The sequence below is a fragment of the Equus asinus genome, chromosome 21 (genome assembly GCF_041296235.1).
Source record: "Equus asinus isolate D_3611 breed Donkey chromosome 21, EquAss-T2T_v2, whole genome shotgun sequence".
NCBI classification, from domain to species: Eukaryota; Metazoa; Chordata; class Mammalia; order Perissodactyla; family Equidae; genus Equus; species Equus asinus.
The window spans coordinates 25047201-25074983 of NC_091810.1; the positions used below are offsets into that span (position 1 = coordinate 25047201).

The 27783-nt window shown below is 36.3% G+C and overlaps 1 protein-coding gene across 5 annotated transcripts in view; it reads right to left on the minus strand.

Annotated features, from left to right (window-relative positions):
- Positions 1-27783, minus strand: part of CNTN4 (contactin 4) — an 878916-nt gene that overhangs the window by 651333 nt on the left and 199800 nt on the right. For 4 of the 5 annotated variants that reach the window (XM_070492801.1, XM_044754900.2, XM_044754901.2 and 1 more), the window contains one exon: positions 10505-10555. The gene's annotated coding sequence lies outside the window, so the exon portion shown is untranslated. Of the gene's footprint in view, positions 1-10504; positions 10556-24782; positions 24845-27783 lie in introns of all 5 variants that reach the window. The other variant, XM_070492796.1, reaches the window with a different exon arrangement.

Genomic DNA, 27783 nt, shown 5'->3' on the forward strand with positions numbered 1-27783 from the left:
CTATTTTATTCTTTATTTAGGCATAGTTATTATGTCTTTATCTTATACTTGTACACAGCTCTCCACAGAAACTGCCTGTCTCTTTTGTTCAAAATTATAAGCATTAGGACAAATTTGTCCTTGTATACTTTTGATGCTCCCTTTATTTCACTGCCATCAACCACTTGGTGGAGGTTATTTTCCTGCTATTTTTCTCCCTTGGGAGTACAGATGAGGTTAAGAGGATTATTCGGCAGCTGTGTCCAACCACCTGCTCTCCAAATCCTTGGTTTTCAAGCTCTTAAGAGTACTGCTGGGGACACCTTAGGTTCTTTCATTACCAACATGGCTAATCCTGCACTTCCCTAAGACTTGGCATCCACCTACTCTGAAGATAGCTGTAATTATAGCTCTCCTTTAAAAGTTTCATTCTTCCAGCAAGGCTCCAGTTAGCTTTCATCTTATCTCTAATCTTTTATTTCAAAGGTGGATTAAAAGGTAAAATAACCACAACCACTTCTCTAAGGCACATTCAGTCCTTGACCTTTGGGGCAAGTGCCTGTCTTACTTCAAAACAGAACTTAACGGGGAGTATAGATTGCTCTAACTCTTCCAAGCCTTGCCCGCAGCAGACTCATCAGACATATGTTAACATCCTCCTGTTGTATGATATTTCATCCTTTTCAGATAAAGTTGGCTGTTGTTTCCTTTCAATTTCACTGCACTGATCCCAAAGTTTAAGCTTCTCAAATTTCTCTAGCCTTTTTCTGGTTGTTTGTCTTCAGTGTATTCAGTTCGTTATATTGGTCCATCAGCACTCCATCTGAGATCTTATTCCACTTTGTATTTGAACATCTTCACTGCGTAATATTATCCAAGTCCATGTGTTTGTGATCTCAGAGCCACACTAATATTTTGCAGATAATCCATCAATCCCCCCAAGGTTGGATTTTAATAAATTTTCTGTACAGTCTTTAGACAGATGTATCATATTTATTTTTTCCTTAAAACTTCCATGGCTAAAACTGAACTGACAGCAAGTCAATGACCTTTGGGTAATATCTTTTAGTACATCTTTGACTGCGAAGCTCAAATCCTGGGAGTTTGCGGTTTGGGGATCACTTTTAAGGAGGTGACTCTAAAGGGAATTACACTATGTTTTGGGTGATCTACAAAGTTTACATTCCTTTATTACATGTGCAATTAGAAGGGCGATTCTGTACTAAAAGTTCTAAAGATGTTGTTTTTGAATTTTGACAAGCTACCATATGTCCTAGTTTAAACATGACAAGTTAAAAGTGTACCCTAATTTCATTTTTCCATATGATAAGAGCAATAATGCAGGCTTACTTTGGAAGGCCTCTTGAAAAAGTACCCTATTGCAATCAACAAACACTTTATGTTAATATTACCTTTTGAGATCCTTATAATAGCAAATCTAATTTCATTCGATCCATAGGTTTAATAAGACATGAAGGTTGCTTACACAGAGTTACTTATAAAATATCACAGACCACGTAGGATAAAGACATAATTTTTTCAGTAATGTAGGTAAAAAAAAGAATTCCATTAATTGAATACTTAGATATTAGGATATTGGGAATGAAGTATTGTCTTTCCTAAAAACTTCGCAGTTCTGAACTTGCTTAGCTTAGAGAAGAGAATCCATTTATCTAAGGCACTGAGTCCCAACTTCTTATTTTATAGATGAGAAAACTAAAGTCCAATAAAGTTTAATGATTTCTCTAACATTGCACAATTGGTTAATATCAAAATGGAAAAAGGACAGGAGAGCTGATATTCATTCAGTCTGTTTTTTCTTCCCATTAGTTCATATAGAGGGATATGTCACAGAGTTACAAGATCATTGCGGAAAATGTAATTTGAGCACCTTTTCTTACAGATTGGAAAGTTGACATTAGAAACTTCCAGTTTTGAAAAGATGGTGGACTCAGCTATTGTAAACCAATGCCCACCTAAAAAGACAAAGAAATAATGAATAAAATACAACCAAAACAACATATATTGTTTTAAATTCTGTAAAGCTTAAATAAATAAAAGGGAATTCTGAAGGTGTCAAAAAGGAGCAGAGGAATTGAAGATCAAGCTATAAGTTTCAGCTAACGTGGCAGTGGTTCAGGGACGTGCTGGTCCTTGCTATAGGATTAAGGGGTGGTGAGTCAGGGTATTAATGCCGCATTAGATATTGGGCCACAGGAAGATAGATCTAAAATCCCCGAATAAAATATGAATTCTCTAAATTCATGAAAGAAAACTAGAAAACTATGCAAAATGGCCTGAAGAATGTTTGAAATTTTGCTGGCCACCCTGGGTTCAATGTGTCCCCTGGAAAAAATTGAAACCTCAAGCCTTTGCCAAGCTTGAATATATGATTTAAATGTAACTACTCATGAGCTGTAGGAAATCAACACTGGTCTGGTCTGGGACACTTTAAATCCCAGGACCTTGTAAAAGCAAAAGCAAAACCACTCTTAGGATGTGCTTTCAAAACACAGGGCCACAGCGTTTCCAGAGGAAGAAAAAATATCTAATGTGAGCTCACTGTATAAAAACATACTTAATGAGAGAAAAAAAATACCACAAAAATAAGTCAGCTGGCACAGTAAAAAGAACATGTGATGTAAGCACCAGAAATAATAACAAATTATGAACATGAACAGCAAATAAAAGTGTGTAGGGGTAGGCCTAGTGGCATAGTGGTTAAGTGTGCGCACTCCCCTTCAGCAGCCCAGGGTTCACGGGTTCAGATCCCAGGCATGGACCTACATATGGCTCATCAAGCCATGCTGTGGTGGCATCCCACAATAAAGTGGAGGAAGATTGGTACAGATGTTAGTTAAGGGCCAATCTTCCTCACCAAAAAAAAAAAGGCATGTAAAATGATTACAGATAAAAAGGACTCAAACCTATAATAAAAAAACCCAGAACATTATGATAAAAGAAATTGAGAAAGATAAACCAGATAGCATTTCCAGAAATTAAATAAAAAATAATTGAAAATTTAAAAACCCAATGGACATTTGGGGTTGCAATTAAGTGTTTTTCACAAATATTCTACTTCTTTATTTCCAGAAAAATGTTAAGATTATATTTCTATGCCCTCTTTGGAGTCATCCATGGCCATATGGCTCCTTTAACCAATGAAATGTGAGCAAAAATGACATGTGTCCATTCTGGGAAGAAGCTTTCAGACCTAATTTGTGATCCTACAGGTTCTCTTTATTTTGCCTCGGCACTCATGGAATCATTCCCTGATGGTGATTCCATCAACATGAGTCCCTGAGTAAATATAATGAGCAGAGGTCCCTTGTTAACTTGCATTGGGCATGTAACACGAGGGAGAATGAAACTTTTGTTCTTTGAGCCCATGGAATTTGGGGGTTGTTAGCTAATGCAGCATAAACTAGCTATCTTGACTCAGACAAAAAGTTAAATAGCAAAGCAGACACTGATGAAGGAAGAAGTTAAAAATTGGAGGAACTTTCCCAGAACTCAAAATGGAGATGTGAAGAAATACAAAATATGAAAGGATAGCTAGGAGTTACGGATAGGAGACTACGTCTAATTAAATATGCAGGAAAGGACAACAGAAAAAAATGTGTCAATATTCAAATAAACGACAAGAATTTTCTAAACCTGAAAAAAAGAAATGTGTCCTCAGATTGAAAAGTAGAGTATCACAAGAGAAAAACTAAATATAAATGAACAATTGGACATATCATAATGAAACTGCAGATCTCCAAACAAAAAAGAAAATCTTAAAAGCAAACTGAGAACAAAAGATCACATACAAAAGATTGCCAATTTGACTAAGAAGACTTCATTAGCTGCAGCAATAATGAGTAGAAAACAATGGAATTAGATCTTCAAAGTACTGAGGGAAAAAATATTGTCAACTAGCAATTCCAAACCTAGTTTAACACTGTTCAATAATAATGGTAAAAGAATGATATTTTATGATAAACAAAAATTAGACAATTTACCATTAAGAGAACCTGCTAAGAGAAATATTTAATGGATATCTTAAGTAAAAGGAACTTGAACTCAAAGGAAGTGGAATGCTGGAAGCAATAAGGAACAAAAAATTGGTAAATATACAGAGTAAAATCTATGTAAGTTAAGCCTGTACTATATTAATATAACAATAACAATTACTAATAGGAAGAAAAATAACGTTGAACTAAGATACTATGTATAAAAGAATAACTTGGGACTGAGTGGTACAATTAGAGTTAGAGAATCTTAGGTTTTATTTGAGAACATTGTTACATTTAGCATTGCTAAGTTTAAAATTTAAGGCAGCCTACTAATAAAAATAGAGTGATATCCAAAATAAAAGGAAAGAACAGTGGAAATAAGAAAAATCAGTAGTCCATTAAAAAGCAGGAAAGAAGAAACATGCAGACACAAAAAACTTGACATAAAATATGCAGACACAAAATAAGATGTTAGAAAGAATGTTAAAATATTTCAGGATTCTAAATAAGTGCCAACAACTCAATTACCTTGATAAAAGAGAGAAAAAATCAGACGAAAAAATATTGCTATATGCTACTAACAGGAAACACACCTACAATGACACATAAGGGTTGAAAACAAAGTAGAAAAGGAATCGCTGGCAAATGTTAATTTAAATAAAGCATGTATGGTAATAGTAATATCATATAAAGTAAATATTATGTCAAAAAGTATTATTGAGGGGCCGGCCTGGTAGTGCAGTGGTTAAGTTTGCACGTTCCACTTTGGCGGCCCAGGGCTTGCCAGTTCGAATCCCAGGTGCAGATCTATGCACCGCTCGCCAAGCCATGCTGTGGCAGGCGTCCCACATACAAAGTAGAGGAAGATGGGCACAGTTATTAGCTCAGGGCCAGTCTTCCTTAGCAAAAAGAGGAAGATTGGTGGCAGATGTTAGCTAAGGGCTAATCTTCCTCAAAAAAAAAAAAAATTTATAAAAAAGCATTATTGAGAACAAAAAACGAATCATTCTATAACGATCAAAGGGTGAGTTCATCAAGTTAGAAGAAACTTGATGCCCATTCATGATAAGTAGCCTACCCAGGGACACATGAGTTAGCAGCGATGCAGAACTATAATCTGTGCTTCTTCAGAGTTGCACTCTCTTCCTTTTCTTCATAGCACCTAACACAATTTTTATATTTTGACTTGTTTATTATCTGTCACTCCGATTAATATCAACTCAAAATTTGAGGGTACATATACTTTTTATTTGCCATTGTATCACCAGGTCATAAAACAGATTCTGGCATATAGTTTGATCCCAATAAATACTTAAGTAAACAAATGACCTAAAGTTTCCAGCTATTCTGGCCATTCACCATAGCACAATCCTTTCCATTATCCATAAGGAAAAGCATAAAGCAGCAATTGGATTAAACGGAGCAATTCATACAGCCATGTATTCATAATTAAGATTAAAAATTTCTGCTCAATGTTACAATTTGTAACATATTTCAGTGAATAACTCAAGCATCTTCTATAGTCCCACACTATGATTTTAATTTCAATTTCCAAAGACAAAGGTAAAAGAAAAAATCTCTATGATATTCTAAAGTAAAAAAATCAGATAAAAAAATGATGACAATTGAATTGTACATTTTCAGACAGCAGCTTATTTTCTTATCCGCAGCAGCTTAAACTGCATTCAGAAGCACAGGCACAGAAACATTTCAATATAAGGCCACAGGGATGTGTTCTCTTAGTCCTAACATCACCCTCATGGTATGTTAATGCTCCTCCCTCAGCACAGGTAATGTTACTTCTGCTAGAGAAGGCTCTGTCTACCATTACAAGAAACACAGAAAGAATAAAAATCATGTTTCTCTGCTAAATATTCCCCTGCTATATCAAAAGTCCCTCAGGGGCCGATTAAATTCATTAAGAACTAGCAGAAATTCTAGCCATTCTTTTCTTTCTGGCCAACATGCCAGCAAAAGAAAAGCCAACCTTGAGACAACTGAGCTGCCAAAAACCTAATCTTATAGCCTAATTTTACAACCAAATAACACTAATTGAAAAGCATCAATTATAGAAGGTTTGTTTTGTAACTGGCACCATGGTAAGTACTTGACATTTTTTCTTCATAACTCTTACAATAATCCAATAAAATGGCTATTAGTACCCTTATTTATAGTTTGAGGAATTTGAGGTTTAGAGAGGTAGTAATTGGAAAATTTAAACTATGAACCCATCATATTTTGTCGGACCCCATCACCCACTATCTTTGTATTAAACCCTGAGTTGTTACTGTTAGAAATCTGACTTGGTCTTTTGCATTGGAGGCCACTTTTAGGAAGACAGTGCGTATTGAATGACAGCTCAGAAAGTATGCTTATTTTGTTACATCCCCTGGTCACCATATCTGAAGGAGAAATTTTGTCTTCCTAAAACATGCATTTCCTAATCTACTACTTGATTGAGATATAATTCACATATCAGAAAATTCACCATTCACTGTACAATTCAATGGTTTTTAGTATATTCACAAGGTTGTGCAACCATCACCACTATCTAACTTCAGAATACATTTATCACCCCCCCAAAAAAACCCTGTGCCCATTAGCAGTCACTCCACATTCTCCTCTCCTCTTAGTTCCTAGAAATCACTAATATACTTTCCGTCTCTATAGTTTTACTTATTCTGGATAGTCATATAAATGGAATTACACAATATGTGGCCTTTTGAGTCTGGCTTCTTTTACTTATCATATTTTCAAGGTTCATCCATGTTGTAGCATATATCAGTACTTAATTTTCCTAATCTATTTTAATTGACTAATATCACCTAACACAAGATGAAAATTGTTTGTACCAATCCAGAAAAAAGGAATGTAACTGTCTTCTTCCATTTTCTCTATGAGTGTAGGTTAGATTAAATTTTATGATATTAACAAAGCAATTTTATATGATGCAAGCCCATGAATAATATTACAGTCTCCATTTTACAGCTGGGAATAAGAGGTTCAGAGAGTTTAGTTTATCTGTTCAAATATTAGAGCAGAAATTTAAGCCCAGGGCTCTGAACACAAAGCCAAAATTACTTTCACTTAGTTGATGGATATATGACAGGAACAACTAAATGGCCCATTCAGCCACTGAACCTATGATCTTTGGTTCAGCAGAGACAGACTAAAAGCTGAGCTAAGCTTCCACATTCCATCAATTTAGTTGATTTTGTATAGCTGAGGATATTGAACTCAAGGACCTATTAGGGCCGTCTAGGTAGCAAATGATGTGGCATGAGGAACCAGAGAATATAGAGGAAGGCAGGTGCTTAATGCCCTCTTGCCACCTAGGAATGCAGATTCAGGGTAGAAAGATACTCTGATTTCTTCTAAGGAATCTGGAAATCATCATTCTATGTGAAATTGAATATTTAAGTATAGGCAACAAATTAAACTTTATCTCTTTGAAATTAAAAGAAAAGAAAAACAAATTTGTGAACCAAAATAACTGTTTGGGGCTGTTCTTATCCATAGGCTACCAGTTTTACAACCTGTGGTAGAGGACAAAAGGCCAGGGCACCTGAGGGTGCTCCTTCAGTAGGGCCAAAGGAGGACAGGAAAATTTAAGGGAACTTGACCTCCTTTCAGTCTTAATTCTGGAAATGTCCAACTACTTAAACTTTTAAAGACAGAGGAATTGGAACAGGAAAGATGTCATTAAATCCTTCATTCTTTCCATGGATACTTACTGAGGACATTCTTTGTGTATATCCTGTAAGGTTCTAGAAATACCATGATGTAGAAGAAGATACAATCACAATGGGAGAGGAAGATAATCAAGCAAGCAATTACACTACAATGTGATTATCATGTTCTTTACATTGATGTTGGCAACATGGGGAAGTCTAACCCAGACAAGAGAAACCAGAGAAGACTTTATGCAGGAAGTGAGTCTTCATTTAGTGGTAAAATGAGTTGATCAAATAAAGAAGGGAGCAGGGGAAAAAGAACAAAATATTTGAGGACAGAGGAATAGATGAGCAAAAGCAAGAGAAAATATGGCATTTTAAACAATTAAAAGAAATTCAGGCTCACAGAACCTATTTTGGAAGGTGTGGGGCAGAGGAAAGAAATGAGGACAGAGAGGTAAGCAAGGGCCAAAATAATATAGAAGCTTCTAAAGCCATGTGAAATAGCTGGAATTGATCCAAGGAAAATAGAGAACAATGAAAGATTTATACGTGGTTGCGGTAATGATAATTGAAGAAGATCACTCCTACTGCCTTGTTTGGGATAGATTGTAGATAGACGAATCTGAGGAGGTAAAAAAAGAAGATGAGTGGGGCTGGCCCTGTGGCCAGGTGGTTAAGTTCACACGCTCCAGTTTGGTGGTCCAGGGTTTCGCCCGTTCAGATCCTGGGCGCAGACCTAGCACTGAGCATCAAGCCATGTTGAGGCGGCATCCCAAACAGCACAACCAGAAGGACCTACAACTAGAATATACAACTATGTACTGGAGGGCTTTGGGGAGAAGAAGAAAACTAAATTAAAAAAAAAAGACTGGCAACAGATGTTAGCTCAGGTGCCAATCTTTAAAAAAAAGAAGTTAATAGCAAGTTTGAGAACACTTAGAATATCTTGGAATAATGCCCCCACAGTGAGAAGAAGCCTGGCTTCTTGTTGCAGGATTAGAGACCACAAGTAGCAGAGGCATCCCCTAACTAACCTTCAAGCTGACCCCAGACACATGAACACACCCAGTCAAGAATGGGGGAGTTTGCTCCACATCAGAAGACCCCAGCAGCTGATCCAATAGACTCATGAGAAATGATAAAGTTATTGTTTTTAGCCTCTGAATTTCAGAGCGGTTTGTTGCAGAGTTACCTAATTGGTAAAAAATACCTTATTCAATCTTGGATTATGAAAAACATCTAAGCAATCAAGTGAAATAAAATTTTTTTCCTAAATATCTTTTTAATTGAGTGTTAAAAATAATCTTCCTTGAGATTCAAAATCACACACTTACATTTACCGAGTGTCATCAATTCCTGTACTGAATAAATACTTAATTTTTATCTTGCTTGGGAGATAAATTGGCCATCAAGAGATAATTATTACATCTTTTAAACTAACCCAGCATTTTAATTTGTGTGTACCAATGGAATGAGCCCTTTCTCCATGTTACTATTTTTCCCCATGAATACCTAGATAAACACAGTTAACTTTAACATCACTCATATCACTTTTAAGGGATAGATACTGTCATGAGTGGACTATGTTCCTCAAAATATAATGTCGAAATGCTAAGCCCCACAACCTGTGAATGTGACCTTACTTGGAAAAAGGGTCTTTGCAGATGTAATCAAGTTAAAATAACGTTACATTGGATTACGGCCCACCTTAATCCAATAGGGCCCTAATCCAATGACTGGTGTCCTTATAAGAGGGAAGTCTGGACACAGACACACAGGAGAGAAGGTCGTGTGAGGACAGAGAGAGATTTGAGTAATGCAACTACAAGCCAAGGAACATCAAAGATTGTTGGCAGCTACCAAAAGCTAGAAGAAGCAAAGAAGGACTCCTCCCTTAGACCCTTCAGAGAGAGCACAGTCCTGCTTACACTTTGGTTGTAGACTTCTAACCTACAGAACTGCGACAGAATAAATTTCTGTTGTTTTAAGCCACCCAGTTCATGGTACTTTGCTTCAGCAGCCTTAGGAAACTGAAACAGATACCAATTTTACTTTTTTATTTTCTAGATTATATAATTTTTTTCAATTATTTTTTTATTTTTATTTATTTTTTTGAGGAAGATTAGCCCTGAGCTAACATCTGCTGCCAATCCTCTTTTTTGCTGAGGCAGGCTGACCCTGAGCTAACATCCATGCCCGTCTTCCTCTACTTTATATGTGGGACGCCTACCACAGCATGGCCTGCCAAGTGGTGCCATGTCCGCATCCGGGATCCAACCGGCGAACCCCGGGCCGCAGAAGCAGAACCGGCGCACTTAACTGCTGTGCCACCAGGCCTGCCCCTAGATTATATCTTTTATTAAGGAACAAATCTGCATCACTGTAGACAGGATGTTACAATGCTGATGTTTTATCGCTAAAAGGCTTCACCTTTAAGACCTGAATATTTGTATCATCTAATTAACTTAATACTTCTGTAGTGTTGACTGATAAAACATCCTGTCCTGTAAAAACATTTGGCAAAAATGCAACAATCTTCACTTTATGCCAACTTCTCTTTCCATGATGCCAAATTTTGAGAGTTTTGAGTTACCAAATTAATATGAACCACAGAAAAACCACCTCAGGTATCTTCTCCAGAGAAAATTGGGAAAGGTCTCAATTTCCTATTTTCAAGTCTTAATTTATATGACTTCCTTACCTTTGTTAAATTCAACCTTCAGAAAAACATCAAAAATAATCTCCTGGTATCACTCTGTAAGGAAAGGTTCCAATGTTTTCACAGAAACTAATCATGTTAACCACAGGTGAAATACACGTAAGGAAATTCTTCCCTTGTGGGAAGCTTACCTTTTAGGGCAGATCTTGGGGTCACATACCGTTACTATATGTCAATGATTCCTAGAATAAAAAACAAAAATATACAAATAAACACATTTTTCAAGTATAAATAGGCTTGTACGTAGCTGATGCGTAACTGTTCCCATTGTAAACTCAAATTAGAAGGAGATGAAAATTAAATACATTTGGTGTGGATTCCCAGCTTGATAGAATTACCTAGATTAAGAGCCAGGATGCTACATTCCTTTCTTTGCTTTGCCTCTCACCAGCTGTGTGACTTTTGACACGTCAACTCAACACTCTATCCTTTCCTTGTTATATAAGGGCTCTAGGAGCTGTGACGTTTTCTGGTATTCAGATTGAATAAAAGAGACAATTTCCTGGGGCCAGCCCCGTGGCGTCATGGTTACGTGTGCACGTTCCACTTTTCAGCAGCCTGGGGTGCGCCGGTTCGGATCCCAGGTATGGACATGGCACTGCTTGGCAAGCCATGCTGTGGTAGGTGTCCCATGTATAAAGTAGAGGAAGATGGGCACGGATTTTAGCTCAGGGCCAGTCTTCCTCAGCAAAAAGAGGAGGACTGGCAGTAGTTAGTTCAGGGCTAATCCTTCTCAAAAAAAATAAAATAAAATTTCCTAAGAAAGTACATTACAAAGAGTTTGAAAATAATGAAAAATGTGCAATGAATTAGGAGACATCCTGAGGATTTTGTTAGTTATATGACTATGTAAAATGAAGGTAACAATAACAAAAACAAAACAAAAAACTCTTTCCATAAATATGGTATTATGCCTTCTCTCAAAGCTACCAAGTCAAATTTTAATTGCAAAATAATTTTGTAACCAAGAGTATTTTTCCCTGAAACAACAGTTTGTCCTCTAAGGAAAATATATACACAATGTTACTAAGAATAAGTGTATATATTCATATCTTCATGTTTATGTATATGTGTATCCTCTAATTTTCTACTGTAGATAACTTTACCTCTGAGTCAAATCACTGTCTTGTAATTTTTTTATAATTAAAAATATCATTTTACATAGATATATATAGATTGACCATTCGGAAATACCTTTAATTATACATGTCTAGTCTAATTTACATTTAAATATAGCACAATTGATTGGGATAGAAATATTATATTTTCTTGATTAGCCATAAATGCATTATCACTTCTTAAATTTATGCTATTCCCTGCTGGGTAGCATAATAATTCATCACTATATTAAGTACCAAACCACCTTTCCTTTAAGGTTTATCAATAATGTCCAGAAATAAGGACATTTATATTCTATATTATGTTCTTTATGTTGTTAATATATTCAGAAATGTAATTTATCTTTTTTCTGTCCTTTCTTACATATTTCCAAAAAACAAAGTGTTTATTAAGATACATGTAAGGGTTTCCCATAAAATAGAAAAAAAATCCTATATTCAGGGTAACAATGAATCATAAATATATCACCACTTGTTGTATTTCAGTATGGTTGGTCACCAGCTATATGTATATGAGTTAGCTACAAGAGTTCAATATGTGCTCAAAGCCTGACTTTATTTTTCCTACATTAAGGATACCCACTGATAAGAACCAGCTAAAGTTCTATTTATGGCTATTGACACCCTTTGCAACTCCAGCTTACATATCAATAACAACAGTTAAAATGATAATAATCCTAAAAAGAAAAAAATGGTCAAGGTTTCATTCTTCTTTTTCAAGTATTACTAGAAACTTGGAACTCAGAACAAGTTCACAGACACTTTATTTCTTCTTCACAGAATGAAAGAAGCCAGTTTGTTGAGAGAATCAGTCAATGAAAAAGACATTCTGAGAAAACCAGAATTGAAATACACCCTTACTCTGGATTCCCTTGAGAAATAAGGGATTGAAAATAAGGTAAAGGGGGTGAAAGGTAGCCACATCTCCTGACTTTTCAAATAAAGTTCCCATGAGGTCAAGTTTTACCTAGCTTTCTGTTCATAGATGGCTGTTTTTGCCTGGCATATGGTTTCAATAGCCCTTCTTTTTATGTGAGCTAGTATAGCTTTCTGTACCTCACAGCTAAACAGTTGCTGGTTAAGAAGTGAGCCCACTGAAGGCAAGCTTTCTATGGGTAATATGAAATCCCAGCTATGTGCCTAAGAAACTGAGGGAGACATACAGATGAATAATAAACAGAAACAAGAACAAAAAATCACCCCCCCCATGCTATCTATGTACTTGCAAGAAAATTTCTCCATACACAAATTTTCCTGGCTCCTGCATATGAATCATCGTCAGCTGTTCCTTACTATTATAGACCAATGGTTTTTATATTTTTATTTATTCATTTGTCAAAAAGATATTTACTTGGGGAAAAAAAACAGAACAAGGCCCCTACCTTCACAGGGTTTGTTTTCAAAATAAAACTACTACTCTACTCTGCCACTGCCCCCCAAACAAACAAAAATCATCAAAATAAATGTAAAAGAGTAATAGACTATTATTTTTGAAATAATCCTTCTAACAAAACCATGCCATTTGAAGATCATAAAGGATCTTGTGCTCCTGTTACCTTTAGCATATGTTTCTGGGATGATACTAACCACAATATGTTTATCACACTCCCGCCCACATACACACAAATAGAATCTTTTATTGTGGGAAAATACATATCTATCTTGTCTTGCCTTATTCTTCAATTTGAAGCCGTGGAGCCTAGTACAACCTGGTCTAAAACAGGTGCTCCTTAAATGTGTGCTTACTGAATGAATGGATCCAACTTAAAATCTAAGTTAGCGTAAGGAATATGTGTCAAAAATAAGTTCCATCTCCACAGTGTATTTTCATGACTACTCTTAAAAGGAAATTTCTAATGATACCTAGGTTGATATTGAGAAGTTCTTTATTTTATAACTAGGAATTGTTTATTCATTTCTCATTGGAAAAAAAAGTTGAATAGCCATATTCTTATCAGAGGAAAAAGTGATTTAGTTAAAACTTCTCTATCAACAAAATGCAAAGACAACCTATGGAATGGGAAAAAAAAAATATTTTCAGGGGCTGGCCCCATGGCCAAGTGGTTAAGTTCATGTGCTCCACTTCAGCGGCTCAGGGTTCACTGGTTCAGATCGTGGGCGTGGACCTACACACCATTCATCAAGCCATGCTGTGGCAGCATCCCACATGCAAGAACTAGAACAACCTACAACTAGGACATACAACGACGTACTGGGGCATTGGGGAGAAAAAAAAAAGAGGAAGATTGGCAACAGATGTTAGCTCAGGGCCTATCTTCTTCAAACACACACACACAAAAGGGTTGAAACAAAGACCAAATATACCCATCTCTTTAAAAAAAAATTTGCAAATCACATGTCTGATAAGGAGTTAATATCCAAAATATATAAAGAACTCATAGAACTCAAGCAAAAAAAACAGATAATCCAATTTAAAAATGGGCAAAGGACTTGATTAGAAAGAAAATATACAAATGGCCAACAGGTACATGAAAAGTACTCACTAATCACTAATCCTTAGAGAAATGTAAATCAAAACCACAATGAGATATCACCTTATGCCTGTATGGATGTCTATCATCAAAAAAACAAGAGATAACAAATATTTGTGAGGTTGTGGAGAAAAGGGAACCCTTGTGGACTGCTGGTGGGACTGTAAATTGGTACAGCCACTATGGAAAACAGCGTGGAAGATTCTCCACAAACTAACAATAGAACTACCATATGATCCGGCAATTCTACCTCTGGATATATATCCAAAGAAAATGAAAACAGTATGTTGAAAAGATATCTCCACCCCCATGTTCATTGCAGCATTATTTACAATAGTGAAAACATGGATACAACCTAAGTGTCCATCAATATACGAATTGATAAAGAAGTCTGGTGTATATATATATACAACGGAATATTATTCAGCCATAAAAAGAAGGAAGTCCTGTAAATTATTCTCAATAAAGCCAGGAAAAAAAGAAAGAAGTCCTGCCTTTTGCAACAACATGGATGGACCTTGAGAGCATTATGCTAAGTGAAGTAAGTCAGACAGAGAAAGACAAATACTGTTTGATCTTGCTTATATGTAGAATCTAAAAAGAAAAAAACCCAAACTCATAGAAAAAGAGATCAGATTTGTGGTTACCAGGGGCAGGGGCAAAAGGTAGGGGAAACTGGATGAAATTGGTCAAAAGGTAGAAACTTCCAACTATAAGATAAATAAGTACCAGGGGTATAATGTACAATATGATGACTATAGTTAACACTGCTGTATGGTACATTTGAAAGCAGCTAAGAGAGTAAATCCTAAAAGTTCTCATCACAAGGAAAAAAACATTTCTTTTCTTTTTTTTTTTTTTGTATCTGTAGGAGATGATGGATGTCAACTAAACTTATTGTGATAATCATTTCAAAATATATGTAAGTCTTACACATATACAATGCTGTATGTCAGTTATACCTCAATAAAACTGAAAAAAAATAAACAAACAAAAACTTCCCATCTCAGATGTGTCAGCATGCACAGAGATAAAGCAGGTAGATAAACACTCAATTCCATTCCTTGAAAGAGGACAAAAACACACGAATTATTCTTGGCCACTTTGGTGCTGCTTTACATAGGGAAAGAAACTATCCATCCATTATAGTCGATTGTGAAATAGCCTCTCCCTGGACAAGAACACAAGGAAAGGCTTTCATTTCACTCATCTTCTTTAAGTTTAGCTTCCTAATGCATAAAATGAGCATAATTTTGTTTTTACCTTATGCTGTTTTTGTGAGGGCAGAATGAGATAATCCATGTAAAGAATATTGCTAAGCTTATAACACGTGCAAAATAATTTTTTTAAAAATCATTAAAAATTTATTAAATTTTCCAGTGTTGCATCCATATCATTTACATTCTATTGTAATAGCTTTAAATTATGGTTAAATTTTTGTTATGGCTTTTAATATAAACGCCAAAAAATCACATGTGAGAATAGACAGGAAATTAATACATGAACTAATGAATAAATGGATGAATCTCCTTCTGCTCAGAAAGATTGGGTCCCAGAGGTTTGAACAAATCAGCTGGTGTCAGCATAAATGCACTGGCTATCTTACAATACAAAAGAACCAGAAATCCATGAATGACTGCACAGCTTCCTGGCTAAAAGCAACTAGGAAGAGACAACAGCTGCAAGGCGTGGGTCAAAAAGGATGATTTCACTCTACATAACAGAAAGTCCTGATCCAGACCCTTCCCCAGTCCCTCAGAACTAAAAGGTGTGTTGGTTATTTATTCAGGACAAAACAATCCTTCCCAAGTGACAGGGAAGAGCATGAAAATAATTCTAACAAAAATGTTCAAAAAACCAGATAAGCTATCTCTAATTCTTTCAGTTCTCACAGACATAGGATGCAAGATTAGAAGGGACAAAATAGTTTCTCTTCAGTTAGTGGTCTCTTTCACTTCCACTGGGGTCAGACATGTAGCTACCTAATAATAAACATATATATGATCACCATTGGTTACAAGTCTCCTATAATTGTAACCTGAAACCTCCTGTGCATTATGCCTTTAAACAATCAATGGATAACACATGGACTCTGAAGTCAGACATGAATCTAAGCTTTACCACTTACCTGTTACATGAACTCAAGCAAGTTATTTAATCGCTCACAGTCTCAGTTTTCCTCAGTTGTAAAACAGGAATAATATTAACTACCTTGCAAGGTTCTTGTAAAGATAAAATGAGAGAATGTATGAAAACATCCTATCTATAGCAGCTATTCAATAAATGATACCTATTATTATTACATTATTTGAACATGAAAGGATAGCATGAGGTGAGAGAAAAGAGACGCCATTCATAACTGTCCATATTCTAAAAGGCCATTATATTCAAAAAGCTTTTCCTTACATCTATCCTATTTTACTTATTGATGGCACTTTCCATCACTGAGCCAGCAGGTATTTCTCATGGGTGTTTACTTTCTTCACAGGTAGTCAAAACTCAACCTGAATTTTCTGTGGGAGGTAAAGGTCATGTAAGCATTAAATTATCCATGTTTATTTCTAGAAATTCCATTAGCTTTGCTTGACATAATTTAGTATTAACATCCAGGTTATTAAACTAATACTAAGCAAGAGATTACATTTAAATGCATTTTTCAATGGGAAGTGGGATGCATTTCTAATTGTGTTGTCTAGTTACAAGAAAACAAATGATCATTTGATTCTTTTATCATTATCAAAATAAATAATATCAACCACAAAGATCACTAATGGGTTCCCCCCCACACACATTCAAAGTAAGTAACAATACAACATGATATATAACAGGCTTTAGAATTATTAAGAGATAATCACATCATTGGGACATTCACCAGGCACAATCAGTGGCACTGCTAGAATATGATTATCTCTCAATAATAAGGGTCCCTGCAGTTTTCACAAAGTGAGAAAAAAAGTCATTACCACAGGGAAAATGTGTATTTATTTTACTGAAACATAAAGCTGCCAGCTTAAGCTAATGAATTGTGACTCTCCCTGAGATGACAATATTACACAGTGTAGGAAGTTCCGTATCAAGGTTACACAGGCACGATCACCTTGAAGAGTCTGGCTTGAAGAGTCATTTTCTGGAAGACTAATTTCTGGGATCTTGACTACAGGATAAACAGGGCTGGAAGATGCTTAAGAGCCTAGAGATCTGCGAATCTATTTAAGACAGAGATGGGACTGAGAATAGCAATGGGAATGTCTTATGTAGCTTATCAGTTGTAAGGTTAGAAACTTGAGATTCCGAGCTTCACAAGTTGTCCTGATGTAACATAATTAGGGCAGCTCACTTGAGGAGCTAGAGACAGATGTTCTGGTCTACATGAGGCCCAGGACAAACAACCAGTCACATGAAAATAGGGAATGCCAGTTTGTGAATTTAGAATTAGGAGAGCAGGAGAAAGAAACAGGGATGAGTCTTTGGCACTGCTCTCAAGGACTGGAAAAATGCACAGGATTTGAGCTTTACTTGAAGGCTTTGATCAGCAAGAAAACTCTACTCATCTAAAATTACTCAGAACGGTGGTATTTTCTGAAGTCCCTAACTCACAAAAAAATAGACAAAAGTTACTCTTCTTGAGTTTTCATTTCCTAATCAACAAAATGGGTAAATAAAAATCCTCCTCAGAGTTACTGGGAAAGTTAAAGAAAATGTTTAGTTTGAAAGCACCCTGTAATTAAACTCTATATTTGTCACAGATAATGCTAGTAGAGAATACATAATAATTATTTTACTATAATATGCCTGGAACTATACTTGGCATTGTGGCCTATAAGATAATATTCTCAAAGAATATAAAGTCTCAAAATGCGTACAGAGGTATCAATTTTAGGAGTTTCTAACAACAAAAAGCCAAAAATTATGGGGCTGGCCCCGTGGCCGAGTGGTTAAGTCCGCGCACTCCGCAGCAGGCGGCCCAGTGTTTCGTTAGTTCGAATCCTGGGCGCGGACATGGCACTGCTCATCAGACCACGCTGAGGCAGCGTCCCACATGCCACAACTAGAAGAACCCACAACGAAGAATACACAACTGTGTGCTGGGGGGCTTTGGGGAGAAAAAGGAAAAAATAAAAAATCTTTAAAAAAAAAAAAAGCCAAAAATTATATGCCTCTAAATCATTGATTATCAACCAGAGGCAATTTTTTGACAAAGTCTACAGACGGTTTTGGTCATCATAGTTGGAGAACAGGGGTGGCATGTAGTGGGTAGCTGATAGAGATGCTGCTAAACCTCCCACAATGCAGTGGACCCTGTTCTAAAATAGGCACTTACTGTTAGCACTTAACTCATAATTTGAATGACTTACATTACTAGGTGCCCACATCTACAATTCAGTACTGTGGAAAAACTACCCCATCTGCCTCTACATCCTAGAAATAGAGATGGAAAATAATTCTCTTCAAAATACTGAAGCCCATATCCAAATGTGGTCTTTTTAGCCCTTTAAATTTCCATTAAGGAAAATTATCAGATTTGGCTAAATTCAATTCTGTCTTTCCCATTGGGAAACCAAAGGGGAAATATCAATGTGTTGGCAATTTGAAAAGCCAGAAAATGAAATTTTCAAGGGTTCAACATTATCACAAAAAAACCCTGACACAGTTGTAATGACAACCTGTCACTCTACACTGCCAAGTCATGTATTATGCCAATGCTTGACATTCCACAACAGCCTAATGTGTCACATTATGTGACATGATATAAAAATATATTGGACACTTAGAATTTGATATTTCCTATAGGTGCATGCTCCTTATTAAGTTTTACCAATGTAGGGGGAAGAAAATACCTACATTTATGCACAGCAAATGGAAGATATATGAAATAGAACACAAATCACAAAAGGTAACTACAGAATGATAGAGTCCAAATATTTTCACACAGGTAATTTCATGTAAGTCTGAGAAGAAATTCAGTGGAGTAGTGGTTGAGAGTACAGAATCAAGGTTTCAAAACTCAGATCCATACTTTCTAGCTGAGGGACCTTCAGCAAATTACTTAATCTCTCTGTGCCTTACTTTCCTCATGTATTAAATGAAGGATTCATCCTATGTGCCTCATAGGGCGGTCAGGAAGATTACATAAATTAATGTTTAAGAAGGCAGAGTGTATCATCCCAGTTTACAGAAGAGATAACCTAAGTTCTGTGACTTTAAGCAACTTTCTCCAGATATCACTGGTTCCCTTCTTTGAGCTTTTTGTTTGGCATTGCCCTGGTTCTCATAAACTGCACTAGACTTCATTTCTGGTGATTGCTGTGTGAGTGCTCAACTCATTTAGTGGTTATCAAATACATGGTGCATAACCGTATCCAGTGAGCGACATAATGGAATGGGGGGCAGGGGGCTATAGTCTGAGGAGCTCACAGTCTGGTCCCTCAAGGCAGAAAATTTGTTCCTGCCATAAACGATTTGTATACAACAGAAACTGTGGTAAGGGCTCTGAAGTGAAATTTCAACCCTGAAAAACAGGGGTTACAGGGGTGACAGTTTTTGAAAATGAGGTCATGGGACCTCTGGGGATACACACTACTGTTCTTCTTGTCTGAATAATTTAATTTATGCACATTTATTTTATGCTTGTATAAATATTGATATATTCATTTTTATGTCTATTTCCATTTATGGTAAATTTTCTTCTATTTATATTATTGATATGAAAGTTCTTCATATGCACAATTAGTTTAAAAATCCATTAGATTTGAAGAAAATGTTAAATAGACAATAGTAGCTTGTCTGTAGCTATGTTAAGAAATATGATTGTGATATGCCAAAGTCCAGAATTTGGGGAATATCAGTAAATAAAAAGGGAAATTCTGGGGTCAGCCTGGTTGCATAGTGGTTAAGTTCGTGCTCTCCACTTCGGCTGCTTGAGATTCACAAGTTCAGATCCCAGGTGAGGACCTACACACCACTTATCAGGCCATGCTGTGGCAGCGTCTCACATATAAAATGGAGGAAGATGGGCATGGATGTTAGCTCAGGGCCAGTCTTCCTCAGCAAAAAGAGGAGGATTTGCAGCAAATGTTAGCTCAGGGCTAATCTTCCTCTCTCTCTCTCTCTCTCTCACACACACACACACACACAAACAAAGGGAAATTCTACATGAGTAGGCAGATCTAAGAGCCCAGAAAAGGAGGAGTTCCAAACATGGCCCCTACTTTTCACCAGGAACATCTGTTTATTCTGGCTCCCTGGAGGATTACTAGTTCCCACCACTACACTTGAGAAGGTGCATCCTTTTCCATATCCATTGCTACTCATGGTCCATAAAGAGATCTACATTTTGGGTTTGTTTAAAGACAGCATACTGATTACACAATGACATATTGCTGAAGGGAAATGCGCCCAAAACAGAACGTAAAATACACAGCATGACTTGGTTTTCTCCCATGATGAAGAGGAGAACTGCTCATGCGACAGCCAAGCACCACCTCAACAAATGGCTGCTGAAAGCTAAAACAAATTTTAAAGATCAGTATGTGTTTACAATATCATCGAATATTTTGCTATCACCCTGAAGAATGAAACAGCAACTAAACAGCATAAAGAGAATGAAAGAAATAATATTTTACAACTTACTGAATTGAGCTACACACACAATAATTTCCAGGATTGATTTCCTGTCTACTTTTGAAGCAAATAGCCATCAATTTGGAAATCCACCCACAAGTATGTGAAGAATGCAAACATTTCCTACTCAGTGGGAAATTTCTTTGGCCTTCTTGAAAAGAAACTTAGCACTTTACACACACACATACACAAACACATTTATTCCCAAGATTGTATAATTCATACCAACTCAAAACTTCCCTAGTTCACTATAAATCAGTTATGATTTAACTGAACTCCAGGTTAGGCAATGCTACATTTGAAACACCTTGAAAAATTATCTTGGTGTCATACATCTTTGTAGGTAGGAAATTGCCTTATGTATAGTCCAGGTCCAAGACAGCTTGGTGAACTGGTAAGAGAGTAGGCTTTAGAGTTAGAGAAATGCTAGTTCAAACCTACCTACCTCATTTACTCCTGTCTCACCAGAGGAAAAGTATTCTCTCTCAGCCTTGATTTCTGCATTTGCAAAATAGAGGCCATAATACCTTTTTTGCCCAGAACCCAGCACATAGGACTAATGCAAAAATAGTGGCAGCCACTCCTATTTGCTTCAAGTGAAATCCCATTCTCTCATTCTCTCCTGTAAGAGACCAAGTCACATGACTGAATGACTTATCAGACTGAAGAAGTTTAGAAATCACTGCTCAGTTTCTCCGCATAGTTGGTACATGGTAAAGTATATTTCCTCAACGGTTTAATTAATCTCCTAAAATAAATATTTATTCATTTCACTCTGTATCAAGTTATTATCTTCCAGAAAATTAGCTCAAATACGATCAAAAAGAGTTCCACATTTTTGGTTAGTACACTTCTATTAGGAAGAAAACACACAAAAAAAACCCCACTTCTAATTACGCATTTTATTTCTAAAGTATATATATATACACTATTATGTCATTAAATTATATACATAATAAAATATAAACAGATTATTAAAAATGATGTAAAACATACAAATAGAAGTTCTCATATTTCCCCCATCCTTAAATGGATATCCTTGTCTATCATATAGCGTGCATGCTAACCACTGGTAAGTCCTTTGTTGTAGAGTAAAGAAACACCTAAACATAGGAAAAATTGAAGACTTCCAATTTGGGGCCATTTTAGAGTAATGGGTATCACACTTATTTTAGTCTTGTAAACTACTATAAAACTGAAAAAAATCTATGAGGAAACTGATTGCAGGCATTGGACAAGAGACAGCAGAAGGCTGTGATCCTTGAGAGAAAGGAAACATATGAGGTGTGCTCATTCATCCTGACTTTCTTTCTGTGGGGAACTTCCAAACACAGCAAAGGGAAGTAAAGTCCAAACTGATAGCACTGGTCTCACCAAGTAGAGACTGGAATTTGGAGCTATTTGGAGTTTTGAATTTATAGGGTGAGGTAATGAAAAGGAGGGAGCTGTACAGAGAAGAATCTGTAGACATCTGCAGATAGGTCCACTGAGTCTTTGGCTGAACACTATAATGTACACACCAAGGGCAAGATTTCTCAACACGTGGCAGAGAACAGCTATTCAGGGGCTTGATACAAACAGATTTCAGTTTTCCCAGGGCTGGAGATGTTGGCGTTCCAAAAGTTAGAGTGGAAAGAACTTGATGAACACTACTCCAGGTATTGAATTGAGACCATAAAAGGGTACGTTCTTTTCTTTTTTTTTTGCTGAGGAAGATTAGCCCTGAGCTAACATGTGCCAATCTTCCTCTATTTTATATGTGGTGTGTTGCTGCCACAGCATGGCTGACGAATGGTGTAGACCTGCACCCAGGATCCAAACTCACAAACCTGGGCCACTGAAGTGGAGAGCACCAAATTTAACCACTAGGCATGGGGGCCAGTCCAAAAAGTCACATTCTTAAAATGATTGAGATCCTCAAAGAGCTTTTATTTCTATGGCTTATGTCTATCAATATTTACCATATCAGAAATTAAAATTGAAACTTCTAAAAGTACTTGCTCATTTAAAAATGACAATAAATCCATTACATATTAGCATAAATAACACATCTTACGAAAAAATAAGTACATTATCTGAAACAAAAAAAATAGTGAGAAGAGTAACATGTTTACATTTTTTCAAGTCATTTTAATGTCTGACTCAATAGCAAACAACTGGATTCTCCTATTTTTCTTTGGGTTCAGTCTCATATGACATCACATGTTATGCAGCCTCTGGAAAACTCCACTGTACACTTGTGAGAGACTGAGAGTGACAAAGGCACATATCATCTTAGTATTACTAGGAAAATATCTTCAATCTGGCAAACCACCTGAAAATCCTGGTTACCTCCTCCCATGGTTCCCTGGACCAGACTTTGAGAACTACTCTAAAAGGATGCCTTGGAAGCAGAGGGGAGAAACATCTCATTCAAAACAGAGAGATGAAAAGAAAGAATAAGAAAATACGTGTGAGCAAAATTGGTGGGGGGGTAGATTTTCATAAAGAAATTTAGCTTCATTTTCTCTTCAAAAGAGTAACTAGAGAATCTCTCCTTTGCAGGGGAAGCATTCCTTGTGGTTCTGTTTTCAGGGATGAGGAGTGGGTGGGGAAGAGTGAACAGGGATTAGGTGATCCAGGTTGGCCCATCCTCCTGGAACAGTGCCTGGGTCAGAAGAACAAGTAAGACACAAGTGGACGCAAACACGTTTTTCCTGATTTTGATCTATGGACTTAGGAAAAAGGTAGGTCCTCTACTTTTGGGGGCAGGTGGAAGGTTCTCAGGAGCCACCTATCTCTGTCCTGGCAACAGACCAAGGGGAGCAGAGATGAAACACACAGAGAAACAGCCTAATGAAAGAATAGTCTGAATCTCTGTATACTCCACTATGCCTAAATTGAATCTCTGGATTTGTCAACTATACAGTGGCAACCCAAACCAAAAGAGTCCTGACAATACCTAGAAGAAAGCACATTCGTGGCAACAAACAGTGAAAGCCATTTCTTAAGTTTTCTTCTTATGTTTCTGGATAATAAGAAAACGGCATAGTTCATGCCACACAGAATACATACAGGTTGTGCAGAACAAAATATGTATGTATATGTGTCTGCCTGTCTTGAAAGAAGCAATGCCATGAGAAAAATACCACGACATATTGTCTAACTATTTTCTCCATTAGTCCTCTCTTATCACCCCACAGTCTGCTCCAAAAACCTAAGCTTTCTCAACCACACCAATGCCATAGCCTTGGAATTTCACACCCTACTCTAGACAGCACTTCTGAACTGGGGGCGATTTTGTCCCTCTCCCACCAGAGGACACATTGGACAGTGGAGACATTTTTTGTTGACATAACCTGGGGGTGGGGAGGGATGTTATTGGCATCTAGTGGTAGAGGTAAGGGATCCAGCTAAACATCTTACATTGAATAGGACAGGTCCCCACAACAAAGAATTATCCAGTTCAAAATTTTAATAGTGCTGAGGTTGAGAAGCCCATCTTGAGGAAATAACCTTGGTTTGAGAGTCATTTTCCTAGGCTAGTAGCCTCTGGATTGGCAACACACTACTGAGATTTCCAAAAACACCCAGGTAATATTATATAGCCCAATACTAAACTTTACTATTCCCCAAAGCTATTTGTATTAATATTGTATTGTGCACACTTGAAAGTAATCTAATTTGAATCAATGCGCTAAAGTAGCCCCCATGAGAGCATACAGAGATACACGAGCATGCATGTCCTTGCTCTTTCCAATCAGAGTTGCAATGCCATAGTTTCTCTGACCACAGTGTGCCAGGAAAAAAAAAAAAAATGGAATCATCAAAGAAACTTAATTTAATGGATGAACTATTTGTTTAGCTTCAAAACATGTTCATTTGGTTTGAGGCACACCCTGACTGCAAAATGAATGGGTGATCATTCCAACCCAGGGGCTCTGAGAAATGTAAGAAAAGGGACATCCAAAAGTCTGTACAAATAGAATTAATAGAACTTGAAGCAGAACGGCACTTTAAGGGAATGATCTGAGTTTTTGTTACTGCGTTCCATGAATCTCCACAAGACTATGGCATGCAAAGACATTCCCCCAGATTCTACAATTTCCATTCACTTCCCCTCTTTTCTCTGACTCATCTTCCCTTGCCATTTACAGTCTGTGCTCCACAGAGAGACTAATGGGGCTTGATTTTGTTACCTCGGCCAGCACTGCTTTAGGAGACTTCATCCTGTAATCATCATAGTTCCAGCGGTGCATGTCTATGAAATTAAAATGGAAGAGATTGATTCCTCAGGTACGTGTTTGCTGTTATTGACAGTCACTCCAGATCAGTCCCTTGGAGGCAGGACAGCTCTTGCACGAAAAATACCTTTGCTTATCAAGCTGAGGCTCTGTGCCACTGAGATGGCAATTTCAGGCCCATATGACAGCAGTCAGAGATGAACTAGGGCACTTGGGAGAGTGAACTTCAGTAATCCTGTGGTATTCCATTAATCTGAAATCCACTAATCTGAGACTTCAAATTTGTCTCCATATTAAAGCTCTGATCCACTTAACAATATTACATAAACACAATAAAAAAAAAGTTACTCAATAAAAGCAAAAGACATTGCTGGCAACATATGTCAATGTTAGATTTTCAGTATTTTAGGATTTAAATTTTGGTTCCTTTTTTAAAAAATTTAATATATTTTTTAATTGTGGTAAAAAATATTTAAAGTAAAATTTACCATTTTAACTATTTTTAAATGTACAATTCAATGACACTAAGAACATTCAGAATGTTGTGCAACCATCACCATCAACCATCTCCAAAACTTTTTCATCATATCCAACAGAAATGCTGTACGCATTAAACAATAACTTCCAAGACTCTGGTAACCTCTATTCTACTTTCTGTTGCTACGAACTTGACTACTCCACGTACCTCATATAAGTGGAATTTTATATCAATATTTGTCCTTTTATGTCTGGCTTATTTCTAGCATAATATTTTTAAGGTCCATCCATGTTGTAGCATATGTCAGAATTACACTCTCTTTTAAGGCTTAATAATATTTCATTATATATCTACACTACGTTTTGTTTATCCAATCATCTGTTGGTCGACATCTGAGTTATTTCCATCTTTTGACTATTGTGGATAATGTTTCTCTAAGTGGTTACAAGTATCTGAGTCCCTGCTTTCCATTGAAACTTTGATTCATTTTTGCTTATTTAAAAACACTGCCTGACAGCTGTAAGGTGTATTACAAAATAGATAAACTAATCTAATGTATATTTTGTCATGTGATCCTATACAACATTGTGGCATAGGTAGATATAATTTTTGTAAATAAGAACACTGCCACTTAGGACATTTAGGTTATTTTCCAAAGCATACAAAACAAATAAGTACAGGTGTTGCTAATATTCTTTCTTCTCTCTCTGTGGCTCCCAAAATACCTGGTTCCTATTACAGACCATGAACATAGATTTTGAATAAACAAATACTACTCTATGTCAAAGCAGCTCACTATGTCTTTGGTTAAGTTAAAATGAAGGTCAAATCATGTCACTATATATCATAAGACATTTTCTCTCTTAGAACTCAAATAGCCAGGTGATGGGACAGAGGTAGACATAAATGATTTTGAAGTTTATGTGACCACAAAATGTCCTTTTTACCCATGTCAATGTATTAATTCACAAATGGAATCTTGAGCTATTAGGTTGTTTAGAACCAAGACTTCAGAGACAATCTAGCGTGACAAGTTTAAGTACAAAAAGAGAATAAACTTAAAGCTGATATGAAAAAATAATGCTATTGAAATCATGGGTTATTAAAAATTATAATTGCATGCAAAAGAATAAAATTTTGGAAAGCTTATTTTAATAGAGCAGCACTTCTCATTTAAACAACTGCAGAAATTCCACATTTTTTTAGACGTTTACTAAATCTCGGTAGCTCTGGTAAGATTATTTTATTGAATTCTTACAGCAGTTCTATGGGGACAAACTGTTATTATTTCCATTTAAAGCTAAGGAAACTAAGAGTTTTAAATAACTCTCACGGGACCACATGGCTAATAAATGGTGGAGGTGAACTTTGAACCCATATCTATGCGACTCCTGAGTTGCAGCTTTTTATGACTATGCTATCTAGAATTGTTCCAAGCCACATTTGACAACTGGGACAATGCTTCAAACAAATATGTGTTTATGAGGGAGATAAGATTTAATGTGCCTTGAGAATTAAAATGGGTCCCCTCAGAGCTACAAGATGGAGCCTACTCAGCCTGCTTTAGACAGTACCAAATTATCTGGTATTTCTCCATTCTGAGAATTTAGCAACCCAACATGACTCCACATGGATTCATCTACCATTTCTTTTAGACCTCTCCCCTGAGATTCTAATGTTGGCTGTTTTTACTAAAACAAAAATATTTTAGGAATAATAGCATATCTAGAATGTTCTACAGAGAGTTTCACTGTTGCTATTGTAATTATTCTCAATTATTACTGTTGTTCCCTTTAGAGCAAGTAAACTCAGGGAGAACGTATGCTATTTGCTTAGAGAAAAAGACTGATAATAATCTATAAAGAAATTATCAACCACATGTAGACTCATGTGTTTCTTTTTACTCTATCCTGGCATCAATAATTTTAGAAGTCAGCAGTATGCATGGTTCTGAGTTCACACTGATATTTGATGCAGGATAATTTATGACAGCTAAAAATGACATAAGCAACTTAGAACAGCAATTATTATTAACATGGTAAATTAAAATGGAATACTGACTGATGTCTTGTGTAAAATTAATGTGCCATTAACCTTAATTATACCAATAAAGTTACATTATGAAGGTCAACTACAAAAACACTTATCTGCCTGGAATACACAGCAAATGTACATTAACTCTATGTTAATACTAAATGTAGATATTAAAAGGGAAAGGTAAATAAAGCCAAATATTAAAGTCTAGGTTGAAATAAAAATCATAAATGTGAGCACATAAGCTATATCAGTTCAGGATTCCCTGTCTCATGCCACTGACAATGTTTCCTATAATTTGTATTGATTAGTTTTTATCAAGTAGCTTCAACCAAGTTTCTTTCTCCATATAAGATTAACACAGCCCATGAACATTGTCAGACAGCAAAACGTTTTAGAGCTTGAAGAGTCATGAGAGATAATTAAGTTCCACCTTGTCATTAT